This window comes from Suncus etruscus, chromosome 10 (assembly GCF_024139225.1).
Source record: "Suncus etruscus isolate mSunEtr1 chromosome 10, mSunEtr1.pri.cur, whole genome shotgun sequence".
Classification (NCBI taxonomy): Eukaryota; Metazoa; Chordata; class Mammalia; order Eulipotyphla; family Soricidae; genus Suncus; species Suncus etruscus.
Genome location: NC_064857.1, coordinates 16860103 through 16879152, shown reverse-complemented (window position 1 = coordinate 16879152; position 19050 = coordinate 16860103). Strand labels below are relative to the sequence as shown.

The following is a 19050-nucleotide window of genomic DNA, read 5'->3' as shown; positions in this document are numbered from 1 at the left end:
TAAAAACTGATTTTTTAAAAAACAAACAACTGTTTTTACTATGAAGACTTTAAGTGAATAATTTGTAAAAAATATTATATACTAAATTAACTAAATGCTTAGATTATTATAAAATATAGTTAAAGACATCTGATACATTTACACACTTAGAACTTAAGACTAAAATTATATTTAATACTAGTTAATTTGCTTATAAAGTTTAGTTACTTTTATATATTACTTATAAAATTATATATAATATATTTTTCATTTATATTATTTTTTTTACTGCGACACAAATATACAGATTTGTATAATGTGCTGATATTTTGAATGCACTTAAAATAATAGTTCTTTCAATGCAGAAATAAAGAACAACCATTGCTGTAGCACAAAGTTAAAACTAAGGGTACTATAAAGCACACCTAGGTGTTCACTGTGCATTAAATTAACTATATTGTTTAAAAAGGCTAACCACATTATTTTTCACATAATTTTGTAAATACTTTAAAAATTAAAATAAAACTTTTAATAGAAATATAAGATTTAAATTTAACACTTTTGTGTTCGTTTGGATTTTAAAACACAAAGAAGTTTTTCTTTTACCAATATTTTGTTATCTGTAAAGTGACAGAATTATGACCTTGCTTTAAAATTTTCTGAGAGGCATGAAAAAAAAAAGTTTATTGCTCTTATCTTTCTGTTGCTTTTTAATGTTTTAATAATTACTTTACACCACTTAATGCACTAAACCTAATAACACATATTTGACGAAGTGTAGGGCTGACAAGGTGAAGCAGAGTCTTTCACTGATAGCTCGGGGAGGGGCTAGCACAGTTAACAGCAGGAAGGCTAGAGGCAAATTATTTACAGTTAGCAGGGTGTAATGATATAGAGAAGAAAAAAAAAAAAAGCAATCTTTTAAGATTAATTACTAATTTATTGGAATTAGAGGGAATGGCAACCGAAGAGGGGAGTCTGGGTTGCAAAAGCACCATGAGAATCATGGTTTTATTAATTGATTTGAGAATATGCAAGAGATGCTACTTTTCAGATTTTTTTTTTTTTGAATAACAAAGATTGGGTATTTCAAGGTGAATTGGAAGGCTTAAAGTGGGAGTGTCAGGGCTTGAGCTGGCTGTTCTCCAAGGCTGGCAGGAAAGAGGCTGAAGGAGGCTGAGGATTGGTTTGAGCAAAGTAAAGGGTACATTAGGCTCAGAAGTTTTAACAGCAAAGTGTAGATATCGCAAGGTTTTATGGCTTAGCAGATGATACTTTGTAATTATCCTGCTTACTGTGCCCTTAGAATTTTTTGTAGGCACTGCAGCAGTTTCTGTTTTATGGCACTTAGCCTCACTTTCATTAGTTTGTCTCTTTGAGTTCTCAAGAGGGGGGGCCTGGCCGTGGAATTCAGTGGGCAGAGGACAGACAACTATAGATTTAGGAGGGGGGGGGAAACGCCTGAAGGGCAGAAACCTGTGAATTAAGAGAAGCAGCCTGTTTTTGAAGGCTTAAGATTTGTTTAAGATTTTTAATTTGGCCAAGTAGTTTCATTTCTATAGCTTTAAGAGGGGGAGCGGTGAGAGGAGGGAATCTGCCATGGTTAGGGACTGAGCGTTCTCCGCGGTGGAGGCTGCTGAGCAGGCGGGGGAAGACTTTCTCCATTAGGGAGAAAGACAGGAAAGGTAGTAGCACTGGCTTTTGAGCTAAGAGCATTATCAAGTTTGTTAGAGAGGTGAGAGACCATGGATGTAATTGTGGTGAGTTGGGAACTCAAGTCAGAAAAAGGGGGGGGGGGAGAAAGCAGCAACAGTTTGTTGCCGCGTGTGGGGGAGCTGCTGGAATGCTGGTTCTAGGGAGCGACTTCCAGGCATAGAGGGCAGCAAGAGCCATGTTGGCAAGCTGGGACCTGGAAAGTGTGTGCTGTACCTTTAAGGTATGAAAAGAGGCGAGGCCAGCTATACGAGCTTAGAGATCAGAATTCCTGCCTGTCTGCAAGGGCTTTGCAGCGGAAAAAAAAGTTAACTTCCCAAGAGACAAAGAGTTCAGCTTTTAGATTCTAAGCAGGAGAGCGTGTAAGGGGCTTGGGGGCCATAGGAGGTTACGGCTTGAAATGGCTCTTTGAGGCTTTTCCAATTAAAGGCTTTGTATTGTTGCAATTGCTGGCTAAGGAGGGGAGGGTGGTGAAACAGGGACGGAGCTGAAGCTAGGGAAGTGAAGGGCTGTTTAGGATTTTGCACAGAGGGTGCAGCGGCCTCTTCTGTAGGGGTCTGGGTGCATAGAGCAGAAGCATGGACAGAAGTAAGGGAGGGATATAAATGAGAAGCATTAGAGAGATCTTTAAGAGCATTAGTTACTTTGGAGACAAAGGTCAGTGGTGGAGGGAGGACAAGGGGAAGTATTCTCAGAGGGAGAAGGGAGATGAGAGACAGAATTAGAACGAGAGGGAGTCCTGGAACACTCACGGGAGACTTGTTGTACATGAGATTCAACGGCATGGATGATGTCTTTGGCGGTTCCGGCATTTTTAGTTACAATGATATCTCTTAACAGGCTCCAATATTGGAACATAATTTTTTCCTTCTGTGAATCATCATTATTTACAAAATAATCACTCATTTCATGTCCTACTTTGTCCCAAGTGGACGCAACAATTTCTGGACAGGTAATAATAAACCAATGACATACATTATGAATAAACATAAGAAAATTACAAATATTCTTTTTTGGTAACCTCTACATGTCTGGCTTTCAACTCAGACTGAATATCAATAATGAATTTAAGTTCAGTACTCAATGAAAACACCCATGGAAGTGAAGCCAACGGGCGAAGCCCCAAGAGCCAATCAGGGGCGGTGATCAGAACGACTGAAAAAACTGCAGTTTAAATATTTGATTAAGGCTAACTCGTTTCAACGCCTACCCGGATGGGGTATATCCTGCGATTTACGAAACAGCTCCGGACTCGCCGACCCGTAGTCGTTCGGAGTGTGGCGGTGGTCTTCGAGCCCAGCGTTGGGCGCCAAAATGCAGGGTCCAGAAGCCCCCCAGGGGGGCCCGGCCAGCAGGAATTAGCTGGGGAAGCTTCTCAGACGACTGCACTCCTATTTTGCTGAGTGAAGGCACAACCACACCTGTAAGAAATCTGAGAGAGGTTAATAATAAAGACCCAAGGCAGCGTCTCACTGTTCAAGGGTACCTTTATTGGCTACAGTTCCTTCTTATATAGTGAAGGAGAAGGGGGCAGTACAAAGGTGATGTCAGTCATACTTTTGGCGCGAAGGCCCATACAAGGCAAGGATATATTTCAGGTTTCAAGGAACAAAGAAATTTAGGCATTCTCTAAATAAGGAAGTGGGCAGTGGGTCTAGGGGGGCTGGATGACCTTCAAGTTATGATGAACGTGCTGTTTCCATGGAAATTTCTAGTGACCTTCCAGCTGCATTCCTAATTGCTTAACTATCAGGAGGTGGTGCGAGATGTGCCTGCCTCAGTGATCTTGAACAGACAATGTAGCATACACTTATTGATAATAGCCTAGTTCACTCCGGAATGTGGTCTTAAGGAGTGAGGCCTAGTTTCTGATAACGGTACCAGGCAGCTTTTGCTCTCCTCCGGGCTAGAGCTAATTATATCTTGCAGCTGCATGCCTTTCTCTTTAGCTCAAAAAAATTCACAGCAAGACTGCAAAATGGCTTTTAGGTGAAAAGCTGGGCTATGGCAGAAAGAACAGCAATATGGCCTCAAACAAGTCAGTCCCCAACAAGGGCAGAGCTAGGAGTAAGCCCTGTGCAAAGCCAGGTGTGGCCCCAAAGCACATCAAACAAAGAGAAAAAGAACTCAGCCTATTAGAATATTGAAAATATATCTAGAAAGATTTATATTATTAAAGGTGGGGGTCATTTTTGGTATAGGGTGTGGTGTTGGAACAATAGAGCACTATGTATGAAATCCTATATTAATAGTGTTGTAAGTTATAGTGCCTACATTAAAAAAACCTTTTAATTACTTATTAATAATTTTTCTAGAATTAAAAAAAGAAGTGATGGCCTTTTTTCTCCAGCAACTTAAATAGCTTTTTGGTTTATGTAAAATAAAAGAATATGCAGAGGCCAAAGTGGTAGTACAGAGTAAAAGCTGCTTGCCTTCTATGTGGCAGATCTGGGCTAAATCTCCAGCAACACATATGGTCCTTTAAATCTTGCTAGGAGTGATCCTTGAGCAGAGCCAGGAGTAAGCCCTGTGTACCATCAGGTAGGGTGTCCAAACCAAGCTAAATAAATTAATAAAATAAGATTATTTTAAAATAGGACTATGCAGAATAATACGAAAAATTATACAACATACTATATCAGTAATAAAACCTAGAAAAAATTAATTGACTAGTTCACTAATCTCAAATATTTTATTTGTATTCTTTTTCATCTTCGTTAATGGAATAAAAGTGGATTAATTCAATGTAGATGTTTATCATTTTCCTGATGACTTTTGAACTGAAGAATGATTAGTCATATTTTGAAAATTAAAAGTCATTTAAGTGATACCGTTTCTTCTACAGTCACTTTCAACAATTGCACTGAAAAATAATTGTGTTTGTTTCTTGGGTGGTTAGGGTCTATTCCTAGCTAGAGGCTAGACGGTTACTTCTAGTGATGTTTGCACCTAGGCCTCCCAAATGCAAAATATACGTTCAGTTCTTTGACCTATCTTTCTGTCCCCAGTTATACTGAAGTTTTATCTGTAAGGGAAATATTAATCTTGGAGGACCAATATTAAAAGAACCTGTAAGCACATGTGATTCCTGGGCCATGTGTTAGTGCTGCACATGTGTGTTGCCAGTTTATGCACATAGTTCCTGAACACATGTCACTTGCTCCTTCCTTTTTGAAATGTGTATTTTCATGCTTTCATTCTGGGTTGTATTTTAGGCTTCTCTCTCCATCTTTGCAGAAGCCCATGTTCTCTCAAATGAATTACTTCTTCTTTCTTTCTTTCTTTCTTTCTTTCTTTTTCTTTCTTTCTTTTTTCTTCTTTCTTCTTTCTTTCTTTCTCTTTCTTTCTTTTTCTTTCTTTCTTTCTTTCTTTTTCTTTCTTTCTTTTTCTTTCTTTCTTTCTTTCTTTTTCTTTCTTTCTTTTTTCTTCTTTCTTCTTTCTTTCTTTTTTCTTTCTTTTTCTTCTTTCTTCTTTCTTTCTTTCTTTCTTTTCTTTCTTTCCTTCTTTCTTTCTTCTTTCTCTTCTTCTTCCTTCCTCCTTCCTTCCTTCCTTCCTTCCTTCCTTCCTTCCTTCCTTCCTTCCTTCCTTCCTTCCTTCCTTCCTTCCTTCTTTCTTTTTGTTTTGCTTTTTGGACCACACCCAATGACACTCAGGGATTACTCCTAGCTATGTGCTCAGAAATTGCTCCAGGCTTGGGGGACCATATGGGACGCTGGGGTATTAAACCATGCTTCGTCCTAGGTTGGTTGCATGCAAGGCAAGTACCCTACCATTTGCACCACCGCTTTATCCCTATTTTTTCTTTTTTATCCTCCCTCCTCCCCTTCCTCAGAACTTCTAAATAAATCCTGTTTTACTTAAAAGGAAAAAAAGAACATGTAAAATAGTAACAATAATGAATAGAAGTAAATAATGAATACTATGTGCATAGCCAATAGGAAATACTGGTGTAGATATGAACCATTAACCCAAGTGCCATTTTCTATCCTCTTTGAAGACAAAAATACAATATTTATATATTTGAGTTGTGTTTTTTTTTTTTTTTTTTTTTTGGTTTTTGGGCCACACCCGTTTGATGCTCAGGGGTTACTCCTGGCTATGTGCTCAGAAATCGCCCCTGGCTTGGGGGGACCATATGGGACGCCGGGGGATCGAACCGCGGTCCTTCCTTGGCTAGCGCTTGCAAGGCAGACACCTTACCTCCAGCGCCACCTACCCGGCCCCGAGTTGTGTTTTTTTAAGTCAAATACTTATAGTTTGCTGCCTATAAAATTAATAGATGTTCCTTCCCTAAAATTAAGAAAACAAAATGACAGAATATATTAAAGGCTAATTTGCCTATGTGCTCCCACCTCAGCCTTTGTTTTATATATTGAAGTTCTTACTCCAATACCACAGGATGGATCTGTATTTAGAGATAAGGTCTTTAAAGAGATAATTAAGTTAAAAACGGGGCTCTTAGAATGAACCCTAATCCAATTTGACTGGTGTCCTTAGAGAAGAGATTAGAACAAAGAAAACTTCCAGATGAGGTCTAGTGAAGGGAACCATTTGCAAGGCTAGGAGAGAGATTTTCTAATGTCTTCATCTCTAGTCTCTAGAATTGGAACCAATTTCTATTGTTTAAGTCACCCCAGCTGTGGTATTATGAGGGCCTTAAGCAAAAAAATTATATTTTCTCGACCCTGAGAATGAAACAATACTTTGAGAGTTTAGTCTATCCTTTTGTGATTCTTTTATCAATGGGTGTTTCACATACATCAAGTTCTGTAGATAGCATGAACATTTTCCCATAAAATACATGGCTGGACAGCATTCTTTTTTTCCAGATTCCTAGCCTTCTCTGAGAGCTTATCAAATACTTCTAAAACCATTATTTAATATTCAGTATTCCATTGTCTTTAACATTGGGTTGTCATTATGGCATTTGTTTAATTTGTTTTAGTACCTGTGCACAGAGAAATTATTTTTGTAACTACGAGATCCTGACATATTAAGAAACATGATTTATGAGTTTTCCTTCTGTTTATATATTCATTGAAAATAGTCACAGAATAAAGCAGAATCTTAAAGAAAAACCACTTATAAGCCCAACACTCAGAGGTAACCATAAAATTAGGGTCTTTATACTTCCAAAATCTGTTTCACTATATTATTTAGTAAATTAGTTAGTTATTTGGAGTTTTATTTTTTAGGAAACACCTGGCTTTGTTAATCTGTTAAATTAATTGGCTCTTTGTTTGGGGGTCCCTACTAGTTGTACTTGAGGGACCATAGATAGTGCTGACAATTACTGCCCTGCAAGGCAAGTTCCTTATAGCCTTTACTATCTCTCTGGCCCTATCTACATGATTAAAAAAGGATAACTACAAGGGCCAAGGCAATAGTACAGTGGGTAGGGAACTTTTCTTCTTTTTGGGGGGGGGGGATTTGGGTCACACCCGGCAGCGCTCAGGGGTTGCTCCTGGCAGGCTCGAGGGACCATATGGGATGCCAGGATTCGAACCATCCAGCTTCTGCATGCAAGGCAAACTCCTTACCTCGATGCTATCTCTCCAGCCCCGGGAAACTTGTCTTACATGTGGCCAATCTGGGATCTATTCCTGTCACTCCATATAGTTCCTGGAACCCTCCAGGAGTACAGAGCAAAGAATAAGCATAACTAAGTGTGGCCTCCCACCCCTCCCACACACACACAAATTAAATTCAGTAAAAGAATAACTTCCAGTGTATGTGTTGCTCAGTAGGATCAAGAGATCAGAAATTTCTTCCCACAGCAATCAGTGTTGTGACTATGAACTTCCACTAGAAAAGAGGTAAAGTTATATTGGGGTAATGTCATGTATCACTTAATGATAGGAAAACACTCTGAGAAACTCATGGTTAGGCAACTTTTTTATTGTGCAAATGAATGTCACAGAGAGTGTGTTACTGTTCAAATTGTGTTTGTCCTACTCAGTGGCATATAAATTTAGGAAGAGGAGCTGGGCAGTCCATGATTTCTTATTGCTCGAAATATACAGACACTACATGCTATTGACATGCTAGATAGCCTGTGGATTCTCACTGTGACAGATCACATTAATTTGTAACCTGCAGAATTTCCCTCAAGAAAGACTATTCTGTAATTCTTAAAAGCCCTGGAATCTAGTATTGGTCTGATCTCCTTATAGAAAACCTCAAATGTCCATCCCCTAACAGGCAAATTTCATCCATATTGAATATTTCTTTACTCTGGCAACTAGATTTTTTAAATAGTTTATTAAAAGTTACCAGAAAATGATCAGCTTCTTTTACATCACTGTCTCACCCAAAACCTTCCTATCCATGTAATAAATAGTGATTCTTTTTTTGGGTGGTTTTTTTTGTTTGTTTGTTTGTTTTTGTTTTGTTTTGTTTTGTTTTCTTTTTGGCCCCATGACTAGTGATTCTTAATAGCTTAAATTTAGCAAAACAGTCAAAGTTGTTACATCCAGGACTTCATTTGAACATTGAAACCAGAGTTTTGACGTGATTATCAGGTGCTGAGGAAAATGCCTTGGTGTAGGTATGTAGGTGGGGTCTTCAATATGGGGCATAATGAATTCTCCTTCCTAATGGAGGCCCACCTACAATTTTTGTCAGTCCTTTTGCTTTTAGTGAAGCAGACCCTTGAACAATTTTCAGGCCCTTGTTTCTGTTCTTCAAGAGCAGAGCTGTGCAGAGAGGCATGCTTAACTGGAAAGCAATAACCATCACTAATTTTCCACTTTCATCATCCTTAATCAATTTTAAACTTCATTTCTAAGTCAATCTTACTGGAAACATCAGCCATGGATTTAATGCGCATTTAAAAGCTATGTTGAACATAATAATATAAGATGAGATCAAGTACAATGATGCTATCAAGAAACCTTGAAAATATGACATGCATGAGTCTGTTACCAGTGTATAACGCCACCATGGCATAACAATTATTATAGGGATAGTATGAATTTGGGGACCACCATAGAGGCAGTGAACTCTTAGCAAAAAAGATCATTATTTAGTGCATACCAGATATATCAGGGACTATAAATCTTAGCAAATGTACATGAAATTGTGAATGTTGCTTCATCTATTCTTTTCAAACCCTTGATGTTCAACTAATTTTCAGTAACCTTCAATTCTGGAAGTGGAGCCACACAAGATGTGGTTTAAGTCTTTGGCAAGAAGTTCACTTATTGTCTTTCTATCTTCATCTGGAATAGAAGAAGCTGTGCTTTTTTGTCTTAGGGAGGATGGAGGAGGTAAATATAATTTCTAACCAAAAAGTCCACCTGTATTATTCCCTTAGAATCAGATTTGAAATGAATTAAAGCTCTATTTTTTTTGTCTTGTTTTGTTTTGTTTTTGTTTTGCTATTGTTTTGTTTTGGGGCCACACCTGGTGACATCTAGGAATTACTCCTGGCTATGCACTCAGAAATTGTTCCTGGCTTAGGGGACCATATGGGACACTGGGGATCGAACCCAGGCCCATCCTGGGTCAACTGCATGCACGGCAAATGCCCTACTGCTGCACTATTGCTATTGCCCCTAATTAAAGCTTGTATTAAAGTACTCAAAAGAGGGGGCTGGAGCAGTGGCACAAGCGGGAGGGCATTTGCCTTGCACGTGCTAACCTAGGACAGACCGTGGTTCATGATCCCCCGACATCCTATATGGTCCCCCAAGCCAGGAGTGATTTCTGAGTGCATAGCCCGGGGTAACCCCTGAGCATCATCGGGTATGGCCCCACAACCAAACAACAAACAAACAAAAGTCCCAGTACTCATAGAATAGAGCTTAGTGATGAGTACCTGCTTTTGATGAGAGAATACAGAAAGATAACATTTGCCTTGAATATAGTGAACTTGTGTTCAACCCTAAGCAATACAAATATCATCCCCCAAATCTTTCTGTGAGCTCAGGAGTGATCCTTTAGCATAACTGGGATGACCTAAAATTAAAACCAAAAAGAGAATACTTGCCTTGCATTTCTGAGGTTCTAAGTTCTAGCCTTGGTACTTATAAAAAAGATAAGGGCCTACAGAAATGACTCAAAGGGCTGGTGCCTTGAGAGCATGCATAGAGCCCTACTTCAATACCACCATATGGTACCCCAATCTCTACTGGGAATGACCTTTGAGTACAGTTCTAGAGTGTATCTGAAGTTGAAGAGATTTACCAATAAGAATACAAAATTTTAGGGGCCGGGCGGTGGCGCAAGAGGTAAGGTGCCTGCCTTGCCTGCGCTAGCCTTGGACGGACCACAGTTCGATCCCCCGGCGTCCCATATGGTCCCCCAAGCCAGGAGCAACTTCTGAGCGCATAGCCAGGAGTAACCCCTGAGCATTACCGGGTGTGGCTCAAAAACCAAAAAAAAAAAAAAAAAGAATACAAAATTTTAAATGGAGATTTAAAAAATGCTAATATTTGTAAAATAAGAAACCACCTTTGGTTAAAGGTGATATAGTCTTTCAGTGGAAATTAATAAAAATTACTCTTAGAAAACTTGTCAGAAAAAATGGCAGAAAAAATTACAAACACATAAACAAGCAAAAATAAAAATAGCATCAAACTCAAAATAAATAAAATGACCTTAAGAGCAAAGTAAGTAAGCAAAAAAAAAGTTCTCAAAGAATTCTGAAAGAGAATTGAGTCATTTGGAGTTGGAGCCTGATCTCAACTTATTTCTGGTATGTGAAATATCTTCCTTACCAGATGATTTATATGGTTCTTCCAAATTCTGTAACACAAATCTTATCTTCACATGTTTGAACAACACAGCTACAAAATGCCCAGAACAAATCAAGCTATTGAGTTTGTCAAGTTACATTAAACAAGATGAGTGAGACAGAGAAGATTGTAGTTAATGAGATTAATTACTTTGTGAAAAATTAAATTGAGACAACGTAGAATTGAGAAAAAATTTCACTGTGGCAGAATGCCTGGTAATTATTTTATTCTTAATTAGTCAAAAGTCAATTGCCAAGATATTGATGGATAATAGAGCCTCAAATATAATCTAACAGATGGAGGAAATCAACACTGATGTTTGAGTTTATTCTAAACTAGACACACTGAACTAAAAAAAGGGCAAGTAAGGAGGACTCCAAGATGGTGTCGGTCATGCATTTGAAGGACAAGAGACTCCTGGATGTCAAACTTGGGGAGCTGATGAACTGGATAATGATTCGGGACTTCACCCCCAGTGACACTGGAGGGGCGTTTCAGAGAGGCGACCAGCGGTACTACAACAAGAAGGGCAAGTAAGGGTAGAGTCTATCCAGGTGATTTCAGAAAGGAGGAAGATAACTAGCAGATCAAAAGAAATCATTCCTGTCCTTCTAATTCGTCTCACCCTCCATTCTCGTCTTTGGTGAATGAGTAAGAATTCTCTCTGCCACAGAACAACCTTGTTCTGCCTGCTGCCCTATGATGAATTCTTGTTCTCAACATTGCTCATTTACCTTGACTTCTCCTTCCTAAGTATATTGGAGGTGGACCTCAGGTAATGCAGACATATCAGAGAATTTGTCTCAGGTATTCCTTACCTCAACTGAAATTGTAAAGAAAAGTTCCCTGGTGCTCAGACACATGGGTACAGTGGAACACTAAAGTTTCAATATTCTTAGGCCAGAGAGAGAGAGCATAGGAATTAATTAAAGCATTTTCCATCCATATGGTTTGTCTATGAACCCTGGTTTGACCCTGCACTGCATATGGTTTAACTGAGTACCACAGAGCCCTGAGCATTTCCAGACATGTATCCCCCATCCTCACCAAATTGAATATCTTGGGTCAGAGAAATAGTCTTTCCTGATCAGATAAAAGTTAAATGCCTTTAATGATATTATTATACTCCTAGATTGTTATTGTTGCTATTGTACCTGGCATCAAACTCAGGGATTCACAAGTCCAAGGCAAGCATTCTACCACTGAGCTGCAACCCCAGCCCCTAGATTGTACTTTTGATTTGTAAGGTGCTGAGGTGGAAGTGCACACTTGACCATCTAACTCAGAGTCTTGGTTTCAGTGGTCAGTGGTCACACATGAGGTGCTAGAAGTGGCACCAGGGAGTGCCAGAAATTGCTGTTGGTGGTGTAGGATACAATCAGGTATCAGAACTTATGACCTCATGTTTACAAGACAGGCACTTTGCCACAAACCCAGGTGGTCCAAGTCATAGATTTTCTGCTTCAAAAATGAAAGTGAGTCAATAGAAAAGATAATGTAATTAGGGAAGCTGAAAAATAGGTCTATTCAAATGCTTTAATTCGGTATTCTGAGATTAAATTTTTTAGTAAATAAAATTATAGCATTGTCTAACTATTTAACTTTTCACAGTTTTAGTCTGCATAACTCAATGTTACAAACATGATAGGAAATTCCCTTTAAAAAATGTCAGGGCTCAGGATCAGAGCAATAGCATAGAAGGTACCAGAATTTAGAGGTAAGGCTTTTAGTTTTTCTCCATTGAGGATAATATTTGCCACTGGCTTGTGGTAGATGGCCTTAACTATATTGAGAAAGGTTCCTTTTATTCCTATCTTGCTGAGAGTTTTCATCAAGAATGGGTGTTGAACCTTATCAAATGCTTTTTCTGCATCTATTGATATGACCATGTGATTTTTATTTTCTTGTTATGTTGTGTATTATGTTGATAGATTTATGGATGTTAAACCATCCTTGCATTCCTGATTAGCATAGAAGGTAGGGTTGGCCTGGGTTCAGTCCCTGGCAGCCCATAAGGTTCCCTAAGCCTGCCAGGAGTAATTCCTGAACACTACCAGGCATTGCCTCAAAACAAAATAAAAATTAAAATAATTAAAAATGTTAGGACAAGACTCAGTGTCTTTACCCGAAGCTGGTCCCCAAGCACACCCTGAAGCTGCACTATCTCCCACCTGACTGGGAGAGGGCTTCAGAACCTGCCATACATACAGCAGTCCCACCACAAAAATGGACTCCACCCAAAGGTTGGGTGTCAGTTACTTTTCCACAAAGCAGTAGCCACCATAATCTTTGTTCTTTAGTAGGGCTCTCCCAGATCATCCTCATGGGGACAAAGGATGTTGACGGTGAACTGGAAAAGACCCACTCTCAGGCAACAAAATGAACCATAGTAAAGCAGCACAGAACCTTACCACAGGCAGTGGGCAAAGATTGTGATCTTGAAGACTCAGTAAAAGCCATATATATTATCTCTTTGAAAAATACTTGAGTAGAAATGCTTACAAATTTTAATGAGCTCAAAGAAACAATGGAATACAGGAGAATATGAAACCAAAAATGAGAATACTACAAACAGAAATGACAGAACGAAAAGGCTGGTAAGCAAGATAAAACACTCACTGAAAGACCTCATCAACAAAAATACCAGCTGCAGAAGACAGAATCAGTGAGCTACGAGATATAGTACAGAATGCCTCCAGACACAAGAGAAAATGAGGTGGAGTGAATATAGTGGTGGGCGGGGGGGGCATACAGCAGACAAGAGAACACTGGAATGCTTTCAAAAGGAACAACACCAGGGTACAGAGGATCAGAAATGATTCTTCACCTGATGAAAAAAACAAAATTTAAATCATTGATGGGGCCGGAGAGATAGCATGGAGGTAGGGCATTTGCCTTGTGTACAGAAGGACAGTGGTTCGAATCCTGGCATCCCATATGGTCCCCCGTGCTTGCCAGGAGTGATTTCTGAGTGTAGAGCCAGGACGAACCCCTGAGTGCTGCCGGGTGTGACCCCAAAACCAAAACAAACAAACAAACAAACAAACAAAAAGAAATCATTGATGAAAATTTCTCAGAGCTGGAGAGTGCATACACTCACATTCTAAAGCTCTCAGGGTACCAACTTAATGATGTCCAAATGAAAATACTACAAGATACATCCTAATCAGAATGATGAAAACCATAGAGATAAAATTGTGAAAGCAGCGAGATTAAAGACGACACTTATATAAAAAAGAGTGCCCTTGACATTTACAGCAGACTTATCAAACAAAACCCTCTTGACTTCAAGACAATAGTGGAATATAATGAAAACAAAACACATACAAACAAACAAAAAAACGCAATGAAATGAACACTCCATCAAGAGTATGCCACCCATATGGATTCACATTCAGATTTGAAGGAATGATATACAATTTCACAGATAAACACCCCAGGAACTTCATAGACTCAAAACTATCTTTAAAAGAACTAAAGGGAATATTTTAAGTCAAATTCAATCACACACACACATGCATCAAGCTCCTATAGAAAGATGTAACAAAACTCCATGATAATGAATTCTCTAATGTTAATGGGCTAAATGCTCCACATCACTAATTATTAGGGAGATGCAAATCAAAACAACAATGAGGTGCCATCTCACTCCACAGAGACTGGAACAATCACACACACACACACACACACACACAAAACAAGAACAATCAGTGTTGGTGGTGATGTAGGGAGAAAGGAACTCTCATTCACGGCTGGTGGGAATTCCATCTAGTCTCGTATTATGACTAGAATACAATATGGAGATTCCTCAAAAACCTGGAAATTGAGCTCTCAAATGATCCAGCTATATCACTTTTAGGGATATGCCCTAGGAACATAAAAACACAATATAAAAATGCCCTTTGCATACCTATCTATATTCATTGCAGTTTTATTTACAATAGCCAGAATCTGGAAACAACCAGATGCCTGACAACAGATGAGTGGCTAAAGAAACTGTGGTACATATACACAATGGAATCCTATATAGCCACAGGAAAAATGAAGTCATGAAATTTTCCTATACATGGATGGACATGGAAATTATTATGTTGAATGGAATAAATCAGAGGGAGAGAGATAGACACAGAATAGTCTCATTCATCTGTGGAATTTAAGAAAAATATAAAACATTATTGTGATAATTCCCAGAAACAATAGAGATGAGGGCTAGAAGGACTGGCCCATGATGAAGCTTACCACAGAGTAAGTAAGAGTGCAGTTAGAGAAATAACTACACTAACAACTATGATGGCAATGGTAGTGAGAGAGGGAAATAGAAAGCCTGTCTCAAATGCAGGCAGGGGTGGGAGGAAGGTGATGGGGGCATTGGTGATGGAAATGTTGCCCTGGTGAGGGGGGATGTTCCTTTTTATGACTGAAACCCAACTACAAACATGTTTTTAATAATAATGCTTAAAGATATTATCAAAAATAAAAAAAATTAAAAATGAACTCAAACTTCTTTCTAATGATATGCACAAAAGTCAAATCAAAATTCATTAAAGATCTTGATATCAGACTTGAATCCTTAAAGTACATAAAGGAAAATGTAGAAAGAACTCTCTATGACATTGAAGCTAATGATATCTTCTATGATGAAACACCACTGATTGAGCAAGTGGAAGCAAAGATAAACTAAAAGGACTACAGTAAATTAAGAAGTTTCTGCACCCCAAAAGAAACTATGATGAGGATATAAAGATGAAATGGGTGCAATTATTTACCCAACCCTCATCTGATCAGATGTTAATATCAAAGATATATAAGGCACTTATAGAGTTTTAGAAGACAAAATTGTCTAATGGGGAAAAGAGGTGAGCTGAAACTTCCTCAAAGAAGAATTAAAAAGAGGGATTGGTGTGATAGTACAGTGGTTAGAGCACTTGCCTTGCATACAGTCAATCTCAGTTTGATTCTCAACATCTCAAATGGTCCCCCAAACACTTCCAGGAATAATTCATGAATGTAGAACAAGAAGCAACCCCTGAGCACTGATGAGTGTGACCCCAGCTCCACAAAAAGAAAGAAATACAAATTATCAAAAGTCTCATAAAAAACTATTCTGCATCACTATTATCAACAGGGAGATGAAAATCTAAACAACAATAGGATATCTCACATTACAGACACATCACAATATTGACACACATCAAAAAAATCAGTAACAACCAGTTTTGGAGTGGATACTGGGAAAAAGAGACTCTCATTCATATCTGATGGGAACATTGACTGGTACAATTCTGGAAAACAATATAGGCATTCCTTAAAAAAGCTGGAATTCAGCTTTCATTGGATCCAGTAACTCCACTTGTTGGAATAAACTCCAAGGTCCCAAAAATAAAGCAGAAAAAAGACATTTGAACCCTAATATTCCTTCCAACACTATTAAAATAGCCAAAATCTGGAAACAACTTAAGTTTCAAGATTAGATGAGTGGCATCTATTAATTTTTTTTGGGGGGGGCACATTCGGCAACACTCAGGGCTTACTCCTGGATCTGTGCTCAGAAATCACTCCTGGCAGGCATGGGGGTGGGGGGGGACCACATGGGTGGCCGGGATTTGAACCAATGTTAGTCCTGGGTCGGCTGCTTGCAAGGCAAACGCCCTACCATTGTGCTATCTCTCCAGCCCCTGGCATCTATTAATTTCAGAAAAATTAAAGACATTATTGTAATAATGCCCAGAGACCGTAGAGATGAGAGACAGAAGGACTGGCTCACAATATGAAGCTCACCACAAAGAGTAGTGAGTGCAGTTAGGGAAATAACTACACTAATAACTATCATGACAATCTAGATGAGTGAGAGAAGCAGAATGACTGTCTTGAATACAGGTAGATGTGGGGGAGGAGGAAGCAGTAGCATTGGTGGTGGGAATTTGCACTGGTGAGGGGAGGTGGGTTTTTTTGTTTGTTTTTGTTTTTTGGTGCACCGTTCCTGGAGGTACTGCAATACCAGATCGATGCGCAGAGTGGACGGAGCAAGCTCCTCTTCCAACTCCCAGCACCAAAAATCCCTTTAACATATTATCCTCGGATAGAGGACGTATCAGATATTAAACTGATAAGAATAGATACTACACTTGATCTTAGCCAAAAGGCCAAGAAGTGATAAGGGAGGTGTTCTTTTTATGACTTAAACCAACTACAATCATGCTTGTAATCATGATGCTTACATAAAAATTTTATTAAAAATAAGTAAAAACCAATATAAAAATAAAGAATAGATGAGTGGATAAAGATAGTTGTGCACATACACAATGGGATATTACTTGGCCATAAGAAAAGATAAAGTTATGCAATTTGCTATGACATGGCAACACTTGGAGAGTATCATGCTAAGTTAAGTTGGAGGGATAGAGAATGGCATAGAATGACCTCTCTCATATGCAGGTTATAATGTCATGATGGAATAAGGAATATCCAAAGACAATGGAAACATGAGAACTAGTAATCAGTAAGAAACATGCCACCTAAGGGGGTTGGGGGACAGCAGAGGGAAGTAACATCTCTGGTGGAAGGAAGCATTCAACCAAGAGGAGGTAGTGCTGAAAGGTGGTCAAATGTTATGTATTAAACCCTATCAGTAACAATACTGTAAATCACAGTACAAAAACTTAACAAAAAATTGCCTGTAGTAGAAGACTGGTTGGTGGGAGGCAAATGGGTGTGGGAGAGCATTGGTAAAGGAAAGTGGTGAAGAGACTGGTGTTGAAACATTGTATGCCTGAAGCCCAATCATAAATAACTTTGTAATTTCATGGTGACTGTAAATGTCAGGGCCAGAGAACTCAAAGGTCCAGAACACATTCCTTGTATGTAGGAGACCTAGGATTGATACATAGCCCTACCTATGGCTCCTGAGCTCTAAGCTGAGTCCCCCCCCCCAACTGCAACCCCAAAATTAAACAAACAGGAATGTCAACCACTGCTATAATGTCAAAGATTTATTTATGACCAACAACATTTTGCCAAGCGATGATTGGTGTAAAATAGCTTCCGGCATCTTTAATCTTTGAAAAGAATTGTCTTCAGGTGGTATATATATATATTTGTGTTTGTTTTATCACAACTATGTACATGAGATTTGTATCTGTAGACAATGCAGATTGCTTGTCTTCGTTGCCAAGCATGCATAGCAAACGATTGCTCTGTGATAGGATTTTGCAATGTTGTTTTTGATTTTGCAAAGAAACAGAAACAAGAACATCCAAGAAATTCTGATCTGGAAAAACAACTACACTGACATTACAACTCTAACTTTAGAGTAGTTTCCCTGACTCTATTAAACTATTTAAAACACATAGGGGAAATGATATTTAAGTAAACCTTTTCTACCATTGTGCCATTGGGATATGACAGTTCAGTTGGGATAATGTGTACCTGCAATGTAGTCCGCCATGGATTACTAAAACAATTTTATTAAAATATGCTAATTTAGGGCTGGAGCAATAGCATAGTGGTAGGGCGTTTGCCTTGCACTCAGCCAACCATGGATGGACTATGGTTCAATTCCTGGCATCCCACATGGTTTCCCAAGTCTGCCAGGAGTAATCAATTTCTGAGCACAGAGCCAGGAGTAAACCTGAGTGCAGCCAAGTGTGCCTCTCCCCCCAAAAAACAAACAAACAAAAGAGTGCTGACTTGATAATAAAGAACTCGTTTTGTTTTTCTCATTGTAATTCATTAGGATTTATAGGTAGTGCTATGTGGGTAATTTGAATCTTTATGCAGAACATACAAGCCCTTTGAGGTTACCTCATAGTCTTGATTGCCTTTTGGGGGAATCTTTTCAGGACACACAGCCTAGAGGAAGGTCTTTTGGCATCCAAGATCAGACTGGTCTGTATCTACATCTCCCTTTCACCACCCTACCTCAGCTACCCAAGATTATAATAACCTGAATCCAGGGACAATTAGCTCGGCTTGTTTGCCTAGCATTTTCATGGACTCAATAACTATTGATGAGGCAACAAGAGAAAAGGAGTTGAGGAGACAATTCAAGTGGCAGAGCAACAAGCCTAAGCATGTTTGAGGCCCTGAGTTCTATTTCCAGCATCATGTAGTCATCCTGAGCACTAGGTGGTGGACCTAGGACCCCAGAACACTTCTAGAGTTGCCCCTACAAAAAAATATCCACAAATAAAGATTGGCTAAAGACCTTTTTAGTTTTTTAACCTTTATTTTTTAGCAGTTTATTTATTAATTGATTGGCTTTTGAGTCACACCCATCGATGCTCAGGGGTTACTCCTGGCTCTGCACTCAGAAATTGCTCCTGACAAGCCTGAGGGACCATATGGGATGCCAGAAATCCTACTAAGTCCATCTCAGGTTGGCCACATGCAAGACAAATGCCCTACCACTGTGTTATCTCTCTGGCTCCTAAAGGTCTTTTATAAAAAAAATTATTTTCCTTTATGTAGTTCTCAAAATTAAATTGTTATGCTCTAAAATTTTTTAATTTAATTTAAATTTTTAATTTTTTTTTTATTTATTTATTTATTTTATTTTAATTATGACAACAAAGATGCAAAGAAAGAGGACAGGGTAAAGTTACAGTGGAAGCCCAATCACCCA

General features: G+C 38.8%; 2 non-coding genes across 2 annotated transcripts; both read right to left on the bottom strand.

Annotated features, from left to right (window-relative positions):
• Positions 1-293: 293 nt before the first annotated feature.
• On the bottom strand, positions 294-423 carry LOC126021064 (small nucleolar RNA SNORA22). The gene has a single exon (XR_007499678.1). It is a non-coding gene; the product is annotated as a small nucleolar RNA SNORA22 (small nucleolar RNA).
• A 15971-nt stretch (positions 424-16394) lies between these two features.
• Positions 16395-16585, bottom strand: LOC126021332 (U2 spliceosomal RNA). The gene has a single exon (XR_007499878.1). It is a non-coding gene; the product is annotated as a U2 spliceosomal RNA (small nuclear RNA).
• Between the last annotated feature and the right edge of the window lie 2465 nt (positions 16586-19050).